Here is a 19,440-nt window from a genome sequence, read left to right on the forward strand (position 1 = left end):
CATGTGTCATGGAATCATTTTGTGGTCCAGCAGCAATGATCACAACCTTGGGAATCAACTCTGCTCCAGACAAACTTTAAAAAAAAAAAAGGTACAGGAGTGAAGGGAGCTCCCACATAAGTTAGGATGAGGTAGCACTTACACCAGGAATAATTCCTTAGCTCTGAGTTCTAATTACAAAGCATCAAGGTCTACTCCACTATTTTACTAAAGGATGCGATTCAGTAATTCACAGATTATCAACTTTAGTTCCCATGGTTAATTTTCAACATCTTCAGTTTGTTGAAATCACTGTCTACTGTTATTCTATATTTTCAGTCCATAGTTTATAATCACTGTCTACTGTTATTCTATATTGTCAGTCCATAGTTTATATTTTCAGTCCACTGTCTACTGTTTTTCTATATTTTCAGTCCATAGTTTATAAAAGCTAAGGATGCAGTGACAGCTTGTAGGTAGATCATTATGTGATGAGTGTAAAAGGTTTCAGCCAATCGTTTCATGATGATCTTTCCTAAATGAAACTTTCTACCTGCTTTCCTTTTTATGATATATCTTATTCAAGAATAAACAGAATTATCATCTCCAGCTTGCCAAGCAGAACCAGATAGTTGCCTTTGAAGAAAAGCCCACACATCTCAAAAAGGTGGCCCCAGAATCTAATGGTCAGAGAATGAGAAGGGCTGGGTGTGGGTTTGGGGTGTATCACCGATGAGGTGGTACCCTGTTAGTTTTTGTCTGTGGCCCAGTAATTTCTCTTGTCAGCCTCAGGGGCACATCAAAGCTGCTATCTCTTGATTATCTGTTCATGCATTGATATCCCCCATTAAACATGAACTTCAAGAGGATAGGATTGTATTTCCTTCACTTTGAAGGAAGCTCTAAGCCGCTGTCACTTAGAAGGTGATGTCCTAAGACCGTGGGAGATGAGTGTATGGACAGGGAAGGAGTGGTGGACTCACTTTCCAATTAGTGTTGATTCTTGTAGACTGACTGCACTCACTTTGTCTTTGTCCCAACCTGCTGTACTGGGAGTAGGAGGAAGATGGCTGGGAAATACTAGAGCCCGAGGCCATTCAAAGAAGAGCATCGGGGGCTGCCTGGCAGACACCTGTGCGGAGAGGTGGCATGATGAGAGAGAAAGGATGCCGCCTGTGTGAGATGCAGGCTTGGGTACCAGTTCTCACTCTGCCACTTTCTAGCTGTGCGAGTTGGCTAACTCTACAAAGGGTAGTTTGCTTGGACCAGCAGCATCTTCATCACCTGGGAGGGAGCTTTTGAGAAAAGCAGCCTCTCAGAGTTCCCACTGTGGCCCCCGATGAGGTCTTCATGAGGAGGCGGGTTCGATCCCTGACATTGCTCGGTGGTTTAAGGACGCGGCATTGCTGCAAGCTGCGGCGTAGGTTACCAAAGAGACTAGGATCCGGCATTGCCCCGGCTGAGGTGTAGGCCAAGCAGTTGCAGCTCCAGTTCAACCCTGGCCTGGGAACTTCCATGTGCTGCAGGTGCAGTAGTTTAAACAACCAAATAAAAGAAGAAATGCAGACTCAGGTGCCACCCCAGAGCCCCTGAAACAGAATCTGAACAGTAACTACGTGATATGTGTGCACCTTGTGTTGGAACAAACACTGGCCTCGATGCTGTCAACTTCAGTCTCTTTCATTTGAAAAATAAAAAGGGGAGGCATGATCTACCTGTAGTGATAAGAAGGCTACAAAAAGGCATGTGAAATGATGAGTGTGTAGTGACAGCGCCAGAATAACAATCCACTGTAGGAGTTCCTGTGGTGGCGCAGTGGTTAACGAATCTGACTAGGAACCATGAGGTTGCGGGTTCGATCCCTGGCCTTGCTCTGTGGGTTAAGGATCCGGCGTTGCCGTGAGCTGTGGTGTAGGTTGCAGATCCCACGTTGCCGTGGCTCTGGCATAGGCTGGTGGCTACAGCTCCGATTCGACCCCTGGCCTGGGAACCTCCATATGCTGTGGGAGTGGACCTAGAAATAGCAAAAAGACAAAAAAAAAAAAAAAATCCACTGTAGCAGTAAGTATGTTAGATATTGGACATGAACTACAGGGAAGGAAAGTCTCTCTGTGTCTGTCTGTCTCCCTCCCTCGCTGACTCTTTGCCAAGTTCTAGCAGGGGCGTTTCTCCACGTGTGATTTTACTTCAGTTATGGCAGGAGTTGTCAACAGAGGGCTTTTCTCCCAGGGGACGCAGGGTAATATCTGCAGCCCTCGTTGGCTGCCACGCCTGGGTGGGAGGGATGTGCCTGGCACCTGTCAGGTAGAGGCCAGGGAAGCTGCTAGACATCCTACTTTGCATAGGGTGTTTCCCTACATCAGAACACAATCCTGCCCCAAATATTAACCAGAGCAAACTGAGAAATCCTGAATTACGGCCATCTAGGGACATCTCTCTGTAGAAAGGACATGGTTTGCTAGTGGAGATAGAGACACAGGTGAATGATCTCTAGGTGTACTCAGAACTGTGAATTAGGATCATATGTATTACCCAGGAAAAGGAACCAGGAATGAATCGGAAACTCCCACAAATAATAATTGTCCCCATCTCGAAGCAGATGCTCTGAGTTGTCTCTCTAGTAAGTTCTGGTCTGCTAGGGGATTAGGGGTAAAAGCTGGGGGGTGAATGTTAGGGCATTTGCTGATGCAGGTGCAGTCTGCTACGGTGTATCCTGCAAGGGAAAGTGAAGCCAACAATGAGTTAATGTTTCAGATGAGGGCTTGTCACCTTTAGGCTCTTACGTGGGCTTAGCACCTGTTTGTGCTCATCTTCATCTCTGGTGCAGTGGGCAAATATCAACCGGAGAATTGTTTTGTTGACAGCAAATGGTCACAGTTCTGGGTCATAAAACCCAGTCTGGGTCTTAAAAACACGTGTCAAAAGGAGAGCGTGTCTTGATTTATTCCCTCAATTTTGTGCCTAAATTTCCCTTGCCATTGATTTTTTTTATTAATTTTAGGATATTTTGGTTGTTTATGTCCAAGCAGAAGACTGTCCCCCAATGGATGAATCTGTTTACCAGTAAATCAGTGAACTGCCAGCAGTGCTATAAAATAACGAATGTTGTTAGGATAAATCAAACATGGAGAATGCTGAGTATCCCAAGACCGTTTTTTGTAGGTTACATCCCCCAACTCCCACCTTGCGCCCATGAATCAGGAATCTCTGCTGGGTTTATGAGCCTTGCCAAGCACAAAATTCTTCTTTCTCCTGCTCAGCACATCTCTAGTAATAAATAGATAATTGGTTTTGTCTTGTCAAACTCTTTTTATGTCACTGTTGGCAGTTATCACATAAATCCATAGGTTTATACTTTCCTTTATCATAATTTTTTCATTAGTTTAACTCCTTTTTCCTTTCTTAGTCATAGAGCTTAGCCAAGGTAATCACAGCAAACTTAGCACAGATATTTTTGCTTTTTGTAGTACAGTTCCTTTGTTACCATTAATTATTTCCTGAATCCTGTAAGTGTGCTTACCATCTAAAGATACATTAATTTATAAATGCTGGAGGGGCCCTAGGGCAAAGGGACCCCTCCTACACTGTTGGGGGAAGAATGCACATTGGTGCAGCCACTATGGAAAACAGTATGGAGGTTCCTCAGAAAACTAAAAATAGAGTTGACATATGATCCCACAATCCCACTCCTGGCATATATTCAGACAAAACTCATCTGATCCTGCAATTCCACTCCTGGGCATATATCCAGACAAAAGGACAATTCAAAAAGATACATGCACCCCTATGTTCACAGCAGCACTATTCACAATAGCCAAGACATGGAAGCCACATGTATCCATCAACAGAGGAATAGCTACAGAAGATGTGATTGGTATATATATAATGGAATATTAGCCACAAAAAAGAATGAAATTATGTCATTTACAGCAACATGGATGGACCTAGCAATTATCCTGTTAAGTGAAGCAGGTCAGAGAAAGACAAATACCATATGACATTACTTATATGTGGAATATTAAAAAAATGATACAAAACCGAAAGCGACTTACAGACATAGAAAGCAATCTTATGGCTACAAAATTCCATAGTGAAGGTTGGGGAGGATCGATGAGGAGGTTGGGATTAACAGATGCACACGTCTGTATATAACAGAGATATACAACAAGGTCCTTCTGTACAGCACAGGCACCTATACACAAGGCTTGTAATAACCTATAATAGCAATGAATCTGTAAAGGAATATATACATACTCTATATGTTAATGTATATATGTACACATACATGCATATATGTATATATATAGACTGAATCTTTTTGCTGTACACCTGAAACTAGCACAACATTGTAAATTAACTAGGCTTAAATTTGTTAATGGTTAAATAATAAAATAAGGATACATTGTTTCTTCCTTCCACAGAGGACTCTAGGAAATTCCCAATAGGGAACAATGCGTCTGCTTCAGAGTGTCAACGTGAAAAGCTGCCATCAGCAAGGAGAATCTTCCTAAAACAGGTGAGAAAGGGTCTTGGAGAAAAAATTTTTGTACAACAACAATGTCTACCCTATGGTACACCCAATATTTGATAAACAGTGAAATGCAGGGAAATAGACCTGAAAATTCAGGTACAAAGGAATTGCGACATTTTTGGATAAAAATGCATTGAACATCTTGCAAATACTCAAGATAGGTCTAACCAGGTATTTCCCCTGCCTTAAAAAATCGACCCCATGTACGTTCTTCTTTCTCTGCCTGTCTCTCTTTCTCACTGCTTTTCTCTCTGTGCAGTGAGAACCTACAGTGTGCTGAGAAAATGTATCTTTTTCCTGCAGCTGGCTCTGAGCTTGACTCCTGCAGACAGTGAACGGCCCAGAGATAAAGCCCATCCCCACCAGGCCCCACCAGCAATCTTGTGGAAACAGAGCCCCTGTGTTTGCCTGTGGTGGGGTCTGCCATGTCTCTCTTTTAGGTGCTTGGCATGTTGAAAAGAACTGCTGAGTTGGTCATTGATGGAGACATGGCATTCTTCTACAAGGGGACAGGGAAGACCCCAGGGGACCCTGGGGCTACCGCCTCTGCAGGTGGCGCTCGCTAGCCAGGAGGCATGAATTCACACTCCCCCTGGCTGGGCAGCCTTGCAGGGCTCAGCTTTCAGGGGCCTCAACCCATTAATTAAAGAGCCCTCATGAGCAGACGCACAGCCTCCGGTCAAGACAGACTTGAACACGCGGTAACAGGTGCAGATGAAAGCTGGCACTCGGGGCCTGTGGGTTCCGTTCCTACTTCCTGTCTTGCTCCCTCTTACACAGTCGCCATGTCTCAACTAAAGATGCTCTTTACTTGTCCTAAAGTGGTAGCATGTGTTGGCTGCACTGGTCTGTGTCTCACTGAATCTCTGTGTTGCTGAACGTGACTGTGGATCTAAGTAAAGCCAGAGGGACTAGGCCACCCCCAAGGTATCCTAGATTGTTCCCCAGGTAGCAAGGTAAAGGTGTCTCCTTTTAGGGCATGGTTCAGCACATGCTTACCATACGTGGAATTTCGACAACACCTTAGGCGGGAAGACAGTTTCGAAAATGTATGTATGAAGACGTGTCTTCTATCCTGACGTCCATTCACCCACTGCTCTCTCAATGATAGCATCCTGGCTTCTTTTTGTGGGGCAAACGGGCTAAGAAACAAACCTGCTGCCTCTGTTTTCAAGTGACCTTCCTTGTCGGGTGTTGGCTCTAATCCTCTCCTTATTTTTATTTATTTACTAATCTTATGTATTAAAGAAACATGTTTTTTCTCCTTCATCCCTTTATATCAGCAAGTGTTGGTTTCTGTCCCTGGAACCAATACCTAAATGAAAATTGATGCTTCTCATCACTGTTCCTAAAACATCATGGTTCCTTAAGGGGATGTGAATGATTTCAGATCCATTTGTGCTTTTTTTGGTCATCGAGGGAGGGGCCATTGAGGTGCCTTGCTGTGATGCTATGACTTGTGTGTTAGGAATTGCATGAGTAAGTGGAAAGTCTTCACATGGAAATAAGGACACGTAGTGATACGGATTCTTCCAACAAGTGACTCAAAACAGGAGCAGCCTGTGGCGTTGCGTTTTCTCTGGGGAAATAGATACGGTGATGGATTCCCTTGATGTTCTTGGATGTTCTGCCTCAGTAGGATGAGGTGGGGCTGAGCATTAAGTCAGAAGCTGGATAATGGACCTCGTGGTCACAGGAGGGACAGGAGTGATGACAGGGCACATGCACGGTGACTATTTGTAAATGAGGCTGTGGTGGTGTAGACGAGAACGGATGGGGCCATCACCCCTGGTGAAAACGGAATTGGAAAAACCCCCTTGTGAGCGTACATCACCACAACGTCAAGAATTACAGAGAAGGTATGGATGCTTGATTACGTTTGACAGTAGCCTGTGGTACCTGATTTCTGTGCACATCCGTTTAATGACGCGGAAGTGAATGCACATGGTGGGTGCCTGTGACGTCCTCATCTCAGGAGCTTTCACTGGTACCATTATCTTTTACAAACATTTCTCCTCCCAAATATTTTTCAGGTTAGACCTTTTGGAGTTGCCCCCCTCGTTTAGAACAGTACCAACAGAAAGCATCACAGCGGGTGAGAACGAAACCTAGTTAAGTGATCATTCTTAGAGGTCATGCCTTACAGCCTGGGCTAAATACCAGCTTTCTGTAGGGACCGTGTTCATAATTACAGCAGGAACCGCTTCAGTCCTCATCTTATCAGCAATTCCTCTGTGATTAATGACCTCGGGGGGAATTCCTCAGCACCGCCTGGGTCATCCTCAGGAGGCACAGGGGTTGGAATCTAAGAAAAGCAGAATGCTTAAACTGCTGTCCTCAGGAATGTAGAGTCCTCAGGTCATCTCTAAGAAATCCTTGTCCCAAGGTACTGAAATAACCAGCTGACAGTGTCAGAGAGACAAGCACGATAGACGCTTTATTCCAACAAATGGATACGGACTAGTGAGTTATTACTTTTTTTTCTTTTTAGGGCTGTACCCATGGCGTATGGAAGTTCCCAGGCTAGGGGTCGAATTGGAGCTACTGCTGCTGGTCTACACCTCAACCATAGCAACACAGGATCTGGGCTGCCTCTTGAGACCTACACTGCAGCTCACAGCAATGCCAGATCCTTAACCCACTGAGCAAGGCCAGGGATCGAACCCGTGTCCTCATGGATACTAGTCAGGTTCGTTACCGTTGAGCCACAGTGGGAACTCCTAATGCGTTATAATTCATGGCCCATGGAAGTGCTTTTTGTTGGGGCTGAAAACCTAAGAATGTACGTTCCCTCGTAAATTCATCTCTTGCACAGATGATGGTATTTGTATGGATTTGTTGGTTAGTTATTCATATCTTTACTACAAGGAACAGTTTGGATCAATTAAAAAAAGAACCAAATCTGATCAAGCAAGCATCCAGTTGAGAAGACTAACCAGACTAATATTTATTTTCTCCTTCCTTTTTTTCTTTTTGTCATTTTGGGGCCACGCCCATGGCACATGAAGGTTCCTAGGCTAGGGGTCAAATCAGAGATGTAGCCGTTGGCCTACACACCACAACCACAGCAATGCCAGATCTGTGCCTTGTCTTCGAACTACACCACACCTCATGGCAGTGGCGGCTCCTTCACCCACTGAGCGGGGCCAGGGATCGAACCTGCATCCTCATGGATGCTAGTCAGTTTCGTTTCCACTGAGCCATGATGAGAACTCCTTCTCTTTGCATTCTTGTAGTTGTTTAAGGTTAAATCTCCGTCTTCCGCAGATTTTTGCACAATGGAAACTAAAATCTGTATTTTGTGTTTATATTTAACTGAAATACCTGTGACTCCTATGTGTTACGAATCAGTTTATTTGCATTTCCTCAGATTGGCATCCCTTTCTTGATGCATGTAGAGTATCTGTTTTCTTTAGAGTAGACTTGTCAAATTTTAATGTTTATGTGAGTCACCTGCGGATCTCCTAAAGCACAGATTCTGCATCAGTTGTTCTGGTTTCCAGCTGAGCTTCTGTATTTCACACAACCTCCCCAGTAATGTTGCTTTAGTTTTTTGGAGTAGCATGGCTTAGGTCTTTTTTTCTTTTGTTCTTTTTTTCGGCCACACCGATGGCATATGGATCCATGGCCAGGGATTGAATCCGAGCTGCAGCTGTGACCTACACCACTGCTGTGGCAATGCCAGATCCGCAACCCACTGCACCGGGCCAGGGATCAACCCCGAGCTCCCTCAGAGACAATGCTGGATCTTTCATCTGCTGCATTACAGCAGGAACTCCAAAGCTTACGTCTTTTTATGCAAAGCACCAGAGAGTAAACATTTTACCCTTGACGGTCCATAAGGAGCCAGAGACAATACAGAAACAAATATGACTGTATTTCAGTCCAGTTTTATTTAGGGACACTAAAATTTGGATTGTAGGGACTTTTCACATGTCACAAACTATTCATCTTTTTTATTTTCCCCAAACATTTGAAACTACAATAAACCCACAACAAACAAGACCATTCTCAGCTCATGCTGTGGATAAAAACAAGCAATGGGCCAAATTTGGCCTGGAGCCACAGTTCAGTGAGGTCTGTTTTCAGTCAGCATTGCCTGTTAGGTTGAATTGTCCGCAAGAAGTGGAACAGGCCTGGATAAGGCATTGTTCTCTGCTCCTTCTCCAGATGGGAGTTTCTTAAAGGGGTTCTCAGAAGGAGCAGAAGGAGGAAAAGATTTCATGTACGTGTAAAAAATATCATCCTGGGAGTTCCCTGGTGACTCAACAGGTGAAGGATCCTTCATTGTTATCGCTGGGGCGAGGGTTTGATTCCTGGCCCTGGAACTTCTGCATGGTATGGGCATAGCCAAAAAGCTAAAATAAAATAAAATTATCCTGATTATCTTCCCTGGGCAAGTAGATAATGAATTTCTACATATTTATCTTACGTCTTGGCAGTTATGTTTATAGCCAATATCAACCATCTGTTGAACTGTTGTGGATTTAATGGAATGCTATGATCAATGGGACAAAATAAAGCACACCTAGCAGGATTTATAGAAATTCGTCATTGTCTAAATTAAGCTATGTGACTGGAGCTTTAGCAGATGGCTGGGATTTCTCCTATGTCCACACTCTTAGTGCTAGTAGAACAAAATCAAACCTTCTCTATACACTCCTATATTAAAATTTTGCATCTCAGGTAGTACACTTCGCTGAGGGGAAGCAGAAGGTCCTATTGTCTTATGTTGTGTTGACTGTTTTCCACCTTGAAGCTGTAAGCTGGGACCACATCAAGCCAGATTTCATCCCTTTGATCATATACCATCCTTGCTTTCTGGGGTCCTGCAGCTTGTGAGTGACAGAGAAGGGTGGCTTCATCTTGGAGGAACAGAAACTCTGGCACTTACAGTGTTGGCATCCAGTGGACAGCTTGCAGCTTCATCAAATCCAAGATTGTAGATTGAAAGTTGTAGGTTTATTTTAAAACACTACTAAGAGGCAGCTGCTGTGGCACTGGTTTGATCCTTTGTCTGGGAATTTCTACATGCTCTTGATTCAGCCACCAAAACAATATTGTCGTTATGATTCTGCCCATCAATTTTAAGTTGTGCTAATTTCATACATTGTACCTAAAATCAATGAAATAATATTTCAAGCTCAGATGCACATGCAGGTGAGAATGATCTGATTTTACATTCATGAGAAATTCTGGTTATGATGATGCTGATTCTGGCATAGGAACTACTTTTATTTTCTTTACTTTCTTTATTGTAGTAGGATTATGTTCTCATGAGTCAACAGAATCTTAGACTCATGGCTTGTCCCTTCTGAGGTAACTCAGCTACTGTATCCACTAGGGATTTCTAGCTACTGACACACATCTGCATGTATTATGACTCTGACATGTGATGCAAGTTCCTTTCTAATTCTTGCAAAGACCACAACTGGTGTTTCCCAGAGGTTACTCAGATACTGTATCCACTAGGGAGTTCTAGCTGCTAACACACATCTACATGTATTATGACTCTGACATGTGATGAAAGTTCCTTTCTAATTCTTGCAAGGACCCCAATTGGTGTTTTCCAGAGGTAACTCAGATACTGTATCCATTAGGGAGTTGTAACTGCTAACACACATCTACATGTATAATGACTATGACCAGTGATGGAAGTTCATTTCTAACACTTGCAAAGACCACAGCTGGTGTTTCCCAAGCGGGTACAGCTGGTGTCCCTGAGACCCAGGAAGTGTGGTCGTCCACATGGAATTTCCAAGTTGTCGGTGCTGTGGCTTCAAGTCGGTGGAAGTGGGAAGGGTATTTGGGAGGCAGATCTGGAAGCTTTTCATGGTCTGATCTAAGACATCCACTTACTCTGCTTCAGCTGGAATCCATTCTCACATTCAACCGGAGGAGGTGGTGGGGATTGGGTCTTGCCTTTTACAAGCGCAAGAACGGTACTTAGTATTCAAGCTAGAATTCTTGAGGTTTCTTTGCTCACCTTAACTAGCCCCCTTCTAATCTTTTTAATGTCTACCATGTCCAAGTTCTACCCCAAAGGGAGAGATGACCATGGTCAAGGATTCAGGTGATAATGACTTTGCCTGCCTTTCCACCCTCCTTTAGCCCTCTGCGGCTTCTTTCCTGTGCCAGATGGGCCATGCTGAATTTCATTTCCTGCGAGTTGATGATAGTGCTCTTTAAATTATTCAGGGTAATATTTCTTCCCACGCCGGGAATATTATCTTTGTTTTAATCTCCTAGCCCATTGTATCCGCTAGTGAAACTTGTAATATTTTAGCGCCTCAGAATTTTAGAGTCACGGTTCCGACACCAGTTTAAATTTGCATGAGGGTGGGAGCTGCTTTCCAAAGAGCTATGCACACGTTGAGACATTCATTCCATTCGTGCCGCAGGTTAAAAACCCACGACTATGAGAGAAAAAAGCCAAGCTGTGAGTAGCTAGCACTAGAAGAAAATTGGCTCATTTTAACAAGTGACTTGGAGAATAGACGAGACTGCCAAAGATTCTGGAGTGTTTTTGCCTTCCTGTTTCCCCGTGGTGCTCTTGGAATGTATTTTGTGTTTCTGATCCGGGGATGTGAGTAAAAGTCCATCATTGCCAGCTGGCGGGAATCATCCAGGCACTCAAGCAGGAGTCCTTCTCCTAAGGCTGGATCCTTTTTCTAACATCCAGTGAAGGGCTCTGAAGCCTGAGCCATCCAGCACTTTGGGCTTGTGCTAATCTCATTCAGCCTGTTGTTCTGATTTTTTTTTTTTTTAAATAATGAATCAATCGTCCAGATGTCTTTGTAAGGCTGTGCACTGCAGAAAATAGTGTCTCTTCAGGGACCACAGGGACAGGTGTGATAATGCAAAGATTTAGTTTAAAAGCACAAACATAGAGTTCCTGTGGAGGCTTGGCTGGTTAAGAACTAATGTAGTGTCCGTGAGGATGAGGGTTCAATCCCCGGCTGTGATCAGTGGGCTAAGGATCCAGTGTTGCTGTGAGCTGTGGTATAGGTCGCATCCACAACTTGGATACCGAGTTGCTGTGGCTGTGGCGGCTCTGATTCGATCCCTAGCCCAGGAACTTCCAGATGGGGCAGTTGTGGCAAAAAAAAAAAAAAAAAAAAAAAAAGGCAAAATGAGACAAATGGGACTACATCAAACCTCAAATCTGCACATCACAGGAAACAATCCACAGAGTGAAAAGGCAACCTATAGAATTGGAGAAAATATTTGTAAATCATGTATTTGATAAAGGGTTAAGAAGAAAGGCATATTCTAGTTAGGTACTGTGTCTGAGGTCTAAAGGCCATGGAGGTGCCCCTGGTACAAAACAATGCTACAGATGGCCGGTGAAGCAACTGTGTGTCACTGCTGTGAAGATGACACACACATCTGGGAACAGCGAATCACGTTCATTGTTTTATGACCGCGAAGTCAACAAATCTGGGAACAGCGAATCACATTCATTGTTTTATGACCATGAAAGTGAAACAACTTCTCTGGGCATCTAATTGATGTCTCCAGGGTACTTCTCAAGTCCTCAGTTATTTTTGGAGGAGTAGGTTGCGGATTTCTCCCTTAAAATTCATAATTCTGTGCTCTGTAGCTCTCACCTGTCTTTCAACAATGCAATTTTTTGCAATTTTATTGAAAGTACAAAAAATACGCCAATTGAAACTTTTTTGTCTGACTTTTAAGAAGACACATGAATGTAGATATCCAAATAATTTTGAGAAGGACCATAGAGTTGTACCTTCCAAGCATGACTCGAAAGTGAAAAGACAAATTGTTAACCCCAGTAGCGAGAGGATGCTGCTGTTTATTATTTGCTTTCAGTTGAATTTCTCCATAAAGCAGCATAATCGTGAGGATTCAGCAGTCAGTGGCTCATTTGGAAGGAGATGAGACAGGGAAGGACAGAGAACTAGGCAAGCAGTATAGTCCTTAGAAAGATAGTAACAGCAAAATCTATCATTTTAAGTTTTCTAATAGCTAACCCTAACCCTAAATATTTCTTTTCTTTTTGGGCCTCACCCATGGCACTAGGAATTTGCCAGGCTAGGAATCAAATACAAGCTGCACCTGTGACCTACACCACTGCTGTGGCATTGCCAGATCCTTAACCCGCTACACCACAGTGGGAACTCCTAGTCCCTTTTTTAAGTGGAAAAAAGCAGAGCAAGGTTAAGTTTAATAATAGACTTTTTTTTTTTTTTTACCCTAATGTGTCTTAGATAGCATTTCAGGAGTTCTGTTGGCCCAGCAGGTTAAGGATCTGCTCAGGTCGCTGTTATGGGATGGCTTCAATCCCATACCCAGGAGCTTCCACATGCCAAGGAAATGGCCAAAAAAGAAAAATAAATAAATAAATAAATAAAAATAAAAATAAAAAAAGCAAGTAATGTGAAATTATTCAGGAGGTATGTTACATTACTCCCATTACATGAAGTCTTCAAAAATCTGGCCTGAATTGTACACGTCACGTGCGTCTGGGTTCAGACCGTCTGCTTTTCCCATCGTTCATGGAGTTGTAGTTGGCGTCCACCCTGTTGGTTTCCTTGGACCAGCAGTGAAGCCAGTGTTATCCAGCCAGTGTCTCCCTCTGGATGACTGGAGCGTTATGCTTCCAGGAACATGCTGGGAACTGACGTTAGAACTGTCCTAGGCGAGCTCAGGCGAGCTGTGATCTGTTTCCACCAAGCCCTGTCTCTCCACAGTGAACAGCTCCTCCCTGGAGTGAAACTCCAGGGGCCGTGGCACCTGCCAGGTGGAGAGACAGCAGAATCCAGTGGCTGGAGAAACCCAGTTGCAAAGTGGCTGGAACCCCCCTTGAGTGGTCAGGACGTGAGTGTATTGGGCCGCTGAGAGACTCTGCTGCATTATTCTGCAGTATTTAACCTTAGATCAAGGTCAGATCTCAGCACTCTGACACAAGGCTTCTATAACTAAGGGCAGACATTGGAAACACTACCTTTAAGGGTTGTTTTGGGTTTTTTTTTTCTGTTTCACAGATTCCACAGATACCTTTGTTGTTTAAAACACCTCCATTGCTTTAATTACAGTGCCTTTATGATTTAATTACCATTAAATGGTTAACATAATAAATAAATAAGACAGTCAGCTCTTGTAGGCATTGAATTATAGACGGGAGGGCAGTTTTAGACACTTTCTTCTTTTTTTTTTTTTTGTCTTTTTGTCTTTTGTTGTTGTTGCTATTTCTTGGGCCGCTCCCTCGGCATATGGAGGTTCCCAGGCTAGGGGTTGAATCGGAGCTGTAGCCACCGGCCTACGCCAGAGCCACAGCAACTTGGGATCCGAGCCGCGTCTGCAACCTACACCACAGCTCACGGCAACGCCGGATGGTTAACCCACTGAGCAAGGGCAGGGACCGAACCTGCAACCTCATGGTTCCTAGTCAGATTCGTTAACCACTGCGCCACGACAGGAACTCCTAGACACTTTCTTCTTGTTCTAGAGCCCTGGCTTGATTTTTTTCATATCTTAACAGTCAAATCGGAGGGCTTTATTACTCACCTCTTTCAATGCTACCAGTCAGGCAGACCTGTTGCAGTTTTATGAGAAGTACCCCCAAAATATGCCTTTTGAGAGTTTCTGCTTTAGACTCTTTTTTCAGCATAGATAAATCAGGCTCACATATACCTTTCACATAGCTTACTGTTTTTTTGGATACCTTCAAGCAAAACAATTTCCCCAAATGTTTTTCAATGCAAGGGATCACAGTAAAAAATTGTAAGTAATAAGACGGGAGCTCCACGCACTTCCTCTATTTTAGAACAACGTTTGAGGGTCCCCTACCAATCTCAGCTGACCTGTGTTCGTGGCAGCTCGGTTTCATTTCTTGAGTAGTACGCAGGACATTTTTTTGGGGGTGTGTGGTAGCTTTTCCTCATCAGTCTTCAGTGGAGACACCAACACAACCTAAAGAGTAAGAAGTTCTGACTTTATGGCCTGCTAAATGTACGCCACTGGGTTTTTACAGAAGCGCGAAATAAAAACCGAGAAAACCTAGCCTTTGTGGATATTGTTCAGGTAAACAAACATTAGGTATTTGCAGGTACAGACTGCATCTCTGTAAAAGCGCCTCAGTCCCTGAGTTTGAGGCCAAATGCTGCAGGCATAATCCTGTTATTTCAAAGTAGAGCCTCCCATCTTTTTATCCATGCTGTGTACCTGACAAAAACAAACAGACAAGTGTCATAGCCCTCCTTCTCGCAAAAGAAACCTTAGGCCAAGTGCTGGCTGCTGCTTTAATGGAAACGGCCATCCTGGCTCCTGCACAAGGAGCTGCAGGGAGCAGAGGCAGCTGGGAACCAGAAGCATATGCAGTTGGGCTTGGTCATTCTCTCCGCATCCCAGAGGCATGGCTGCAGGATGCTCACCAAGACACCCCGGATGGCTCAGTGGAGACAGCGTCGCAGCTGTGGACTTGGAAACTGGAGGGAAAAGGACTTTGCGGGCCAGATGTCACCTCCCCATCCTGTCTCCCATCTCCTGTCTCCCACTGGTCCAAGGTGCCCTGTAGGCCTTTGGCATCTGCAACTCTATGTTGCTCCTGGCCTCTTTAGCAGCTGCTGGGGCCTGATGCTTCAGCCAAGTCCAGAAATGCTGGGAGGTCCCTGAGTTTGGGCGTGGGACTTGTCAGCCTCAGGCGGTGTATCAAACGTGTCTGCCACGTGGGCAGAAAGTTAGAGGGGGTGGGGAAGGCTGAGAGGGTCTGTGAGAGCACATGCACTGACTTGTATCTCTAGTGAATAATAATTTGTTTCAATAATTGTACCTTGCAGCTTCTTTGTCAGAGGTTGTGAACTGAGGGTCCCCTGGCACAGCTTAAAAGTGCTGCATGGACCAAAAGTCTGTTAGGGTTTGTCTACACCAATGGATGTCTAGCCGATATGTAAACATGATTAATATAGAGAGTTATGTGCAGAAAGACTAATATATGATTAACATATGGGGTTATGTGCAAGATTATGATAAAAAGCACCCCGAATACGTAAAGCAATGAAAAGTACCATTTGCTTTAGGTTTTAGTGTAGATAACTTTTTGAAAACAACATGGAATTTTTACTGCACATAAAACCATTCTACCATAATTATTTTCCTCATAGCGTATTAGTTTTTATTCATTCAAATCCTCTCCTAAAGTTGAAATTTACACCCCTTCTTGAGTAGTAAGATTTGTTTCGAGGGTTCTAAAAGCATTGGCAACTGGCTTGGGAATTCCTTATCATAAAAGCAATGATAAGGGCTTAAACGTTCCAATCAAAGCTTTTGTGCTGATTTAAATGGTCTTTCAGGTTAATTCAAGTCTATCACACTCTATTACCCCTTTCCCTCTTTTATACATGGGATCTGACATTATTGGGAGCTTAAAGTGATCTGAGGGAGTTCCCACTGTGGCTCAGTGATAATGAACCTGACTAGTATCCATGAGGATGCGGATTTGATTCCTGGCCTTGCTCAGTGAGTTGAGGATCCCTTGTTGCCGAGGGCTGTGGTGTAGGTCGCAGACAAGGCTCAGAACCTGTGTTGCTGTGCCTGCGGTGCAGGCCGGCAACTACAGCTCTGATTTGACTGCTAGACTGGGGTCGAATGCTGCGGGTGTGGCCCTAAAAATAGAGGAAAAGTAATCTGACATGTGTATTTCATTAAACATCACTGCATGTCAATCATTTGTCTTGATCTCATTTTTTTACCATAGCGCTTCCTTGAATATCTTCATTTAACCATTACTTATTGTTCTATTACATTGCTTCCTTCTAATGAATGATCTTTCTTAGGGACATGTTCAAAAATGTGGGTTTGCTTGCTACATATTTTTGTGATAAACATGTTGCATTTTTAAATTTTTTTTGAGGCACTGAAGGGATGGTCTAGGATGGTGTAGTCTGGCATAGCTTATCGCCATAGACGGAATTAGAGAGGGGGTCACCATTAGCACACTGAAAGTATGCCTTTCGATCCGTTAGAAGGGTGATATTGCTGATCAATCAAAAGAGCTTTGTCATTGACCTCTGTGACTGCCACCTTGATCCTAGATGGGGAGTCACGTGCCATCCATTTGTGTATCAAAAAAAAAAAAAATCAGGGTCACATAATAAAGGTATCTATTTATTTTGCTCAGTTTCCCTTGCCCTTAAAATAGATATTTGGCAAGCCGTTGTCCACATAGCTTCCACTGTCCAGAGAAACCTAGACAGGAGACTGTAAATGCACCTGACAGTGTCTGATGTATCTTAACTCTCCTGTTAAACTGCAGACTGCGGGGTACGTTGCAGAGTGAGCAGAGCATCTGTCTGTGTGCCTGAGTGATGACAACCCTAGCACCCATAATACCGTTTACACAGGGTTTCCACTACGCGTTATCGAAGCATTTCTCTCTAACAACCCTACATTGGAATATCTTGCCCTCTGCCAGATTCTGAGATAGAGTGAGGGACTAGTTCCCGTCGTGGAATCCTCACCCAGACCCTGTCAGGTGGTCTCTGGGATAAAGAATCTCTTTACTGAATCCCACAGAAACCTAAGGAGGTGTACCTTTGTGTTTAAATTCCACAGAAAATAAGCAACTTGTCCAAGCCTCCCTTGCTTACAGAAGCTCACCCCAGGAGTTAAGGTTGGATCTCTGCCCCCTCATTTGTCTGTTTCTATGCTGCTGATCCACCGTAGTGAAATATAGTTTAAAAAAGCATCCAACCCATGAGAATTAAATTTTACCTCCAAACCAGAACACCACGCTGGTAAAATATTCCGTGTGAAGTGGGTTTTTTTTTTTGTTTTGTTTTTTTGTTTTTTTTTCTTTTGAACCCAAAGATTCTTACTCTTTTATTGATCTACGTTGATGTACAATATGATATCAGTGTCAGGTGTAAAACATAGTGATTTATAATTTTGAGGGTTGTATTCCATTTATCATTATTATAAAATATTGACTCTGTTCCCTGTGTCATGCAATATATCCTTGTAGCTCATTTATTTTATCCATCGTAGTTTGTACCCTTTACTCTCCTAACCCTACCTCTGGGACTCCTGAAAGGAAGCCCTGCTGGCCTTCTACGCCATGTGCTCTGGGGGCTCCGTTTCTCAGTGCAGGAGCCCCCACTTAAGCTGGGTCATCCTTGGTTCTGAATCTCTCACTCCTTTGGGAGAACTTCTGCAGTTTTCATTATTCTCTTGTTTCTAACTTGCCCACCTGGGGGTATGGGACTTGACTCTATTTTGTCCCTGCCCATCCTATCAGCCTTGCTTTTGTCCCTTCTTCACCTTTTTAGTTGTAGAAGGTCTTTTCTCATACATTCTGGTCTTTTTCGTCAGTGCCTGTTCTGTAAATTGTTGTGATCTTGGTGTATCCATGAGAGGAGGTAGGCTTAGTGTTTTTGTACTGTGCCGTCTGGCCGATCTCTGAATATTCTCCAGGAGATGGATTCTTAAAGCAGAATATTCCTTTTTTTTTTTTTTCCTTTTCTTTTTTAAATTTTATTTTCCCTTTTGGTCGTCCCCATGGAATATGAAAGTTTCTGGGCCAGGGTGAGCCCAAGCCACCCTGGATCCTTAACCCTCCATGCCATAAGGGAAATCCAATCAGACTATTCTTTGAGGTGGTGATGGGGTAGGTTAACTCTCTGATACGAGGTTGTCCATCAGGGTGGAAGTGTTCATTTCCATTCTCCTTTTAGGATTGTGTCTGGACCTGATATCAGCGTCGTGTTTAGTCCCAAGGGTAGGTCAACACAGCTTCGAATTTCACCTAAGACATGTGAGTTAGCCAAAAACGTGTTCTTGGATGCACCTTGAAATGTGTATCTAGTGTTCATGTTGGTGCTTGAAGGACCGATGCCAGGTGGTAACAGGTCCCATGGACTGAAGTATCCCAAATGTCTCAAGTCATTGTGTTGAGACAATCCACAGATAGATTAATTTTCCAGTATCGAACAGCATAGTGAAGCTGAGCTACAGCTGGGTCACCATATCAGTGGGATATACCATCATCGGATGTTGAATGTAGGCTGAACCAGTGTCTACGAGTCATGGTTCAAAGAGAAGGCAGACCGTCTTCTCGAGGGCTGTAACCGTGAACCTTGAGGTCTTTTTAAGGGCTCTATGCATGCACGTCCTGCTGAGAGAGAAGGCACCTCTTGCCAAGCATGGATATTTTTGGCTCTTCCCGTAGTCAGGGAAAGTGACCCAAATGAGGACGGCTGGGGTAGCCGTATCCATCATTTCACCTGAGGCATAATTCTGATCAAATGCAGTGTTCTCATTTGACACTCAGAGGCAATGGGAGTACAGGCTCAAAAGGTGAATAATCACCAACGTGGCTTCCCTAGTGCCTGACTTCACGGAGCAGCCAGGTGAGACATGGGACACAGGACAAATATCTCCCAAAATTTAATTCCACAACCCCTGGAGAGCTCCCGTTTTGCAGAGATGGCAATATTTATGGAAAGGATGGAGTGGAGAGGAAATAATTGCTATCTAGCTGTGCAGCACGAGCACGTATAGGAGCTAGAGACGCAGTATTCTGGGTGCGAATAGAGTGTATCTAGTGAAACGATAAGGAAGTGTGGCCTCCATATCTGTCGGCAGGGGGATTAAGATGATGGTTTTTAAAGGGATGTCCTGGGGAGTTCCCTGGTGGCTCAGTGGAAACAAATCCAACTGATGTTCATGAGGCTGTGGTTTCGATCCCTGGCCCTGCTCAGTGGGTTTAAGGATCTGGCGTTGCTATGAGCTGTGGTGTAGGTCTCAGACGAGGCTCGGATCCTGTGTAGCTGTGGCTGTGGTGTAGGCCTGCAGCTACAGCTCTGATTTGACCCCTAGCCTGGGAACATCTATACGCTGCAGGTGCAGCCTTAAAAAGCAAAAGAAAGAAAAAAGTGGGGGAGGTGTCCTGGGTCTTTGGTCTGTGACTA

The 19,440-nt window shown here is 44.0% G+C and overlaps 1 long non-coding RNA gene across 2 annotated transcripts in view; it reads left to right on the top strand.

The window, feature by feature from the left end:
- Positions 1–19,440, top strand: part of LOC146394347 (uncharacterized) — a 311,186-nt gene that overhangs the window by 120,954 nt on the left and 170,792 nt on the right. For both annotated transcript variants that reach the window (XR_014836116.1, XR_014836117.1), the window contains exon 3: positions 4,401–4,495. This is a non-coding gene — a long non-coding RNA (uncharacterized LOC146394347). The remainder of the gene's footprint in view (positions 1–4,400; positions 4,496–19,440) is intronic.

Source organism: Sus scrofa, chromosome Y (assembly GCF_054392235.1).
Source record: "Sus scrofa isolate SSC_HxYL_T2T_F1_AM1 chromosome Y, Sscrofa_HxYL_maternal_Yorkshire_Landrace_v2.0, whole genome shotgun sequence".
Classification (NCBI taxonomy): Eukaryota; Metazoa; Chordata; class Mammalia; order Artiodactyla; family Suidae; genus Sus; species Sus scrofa.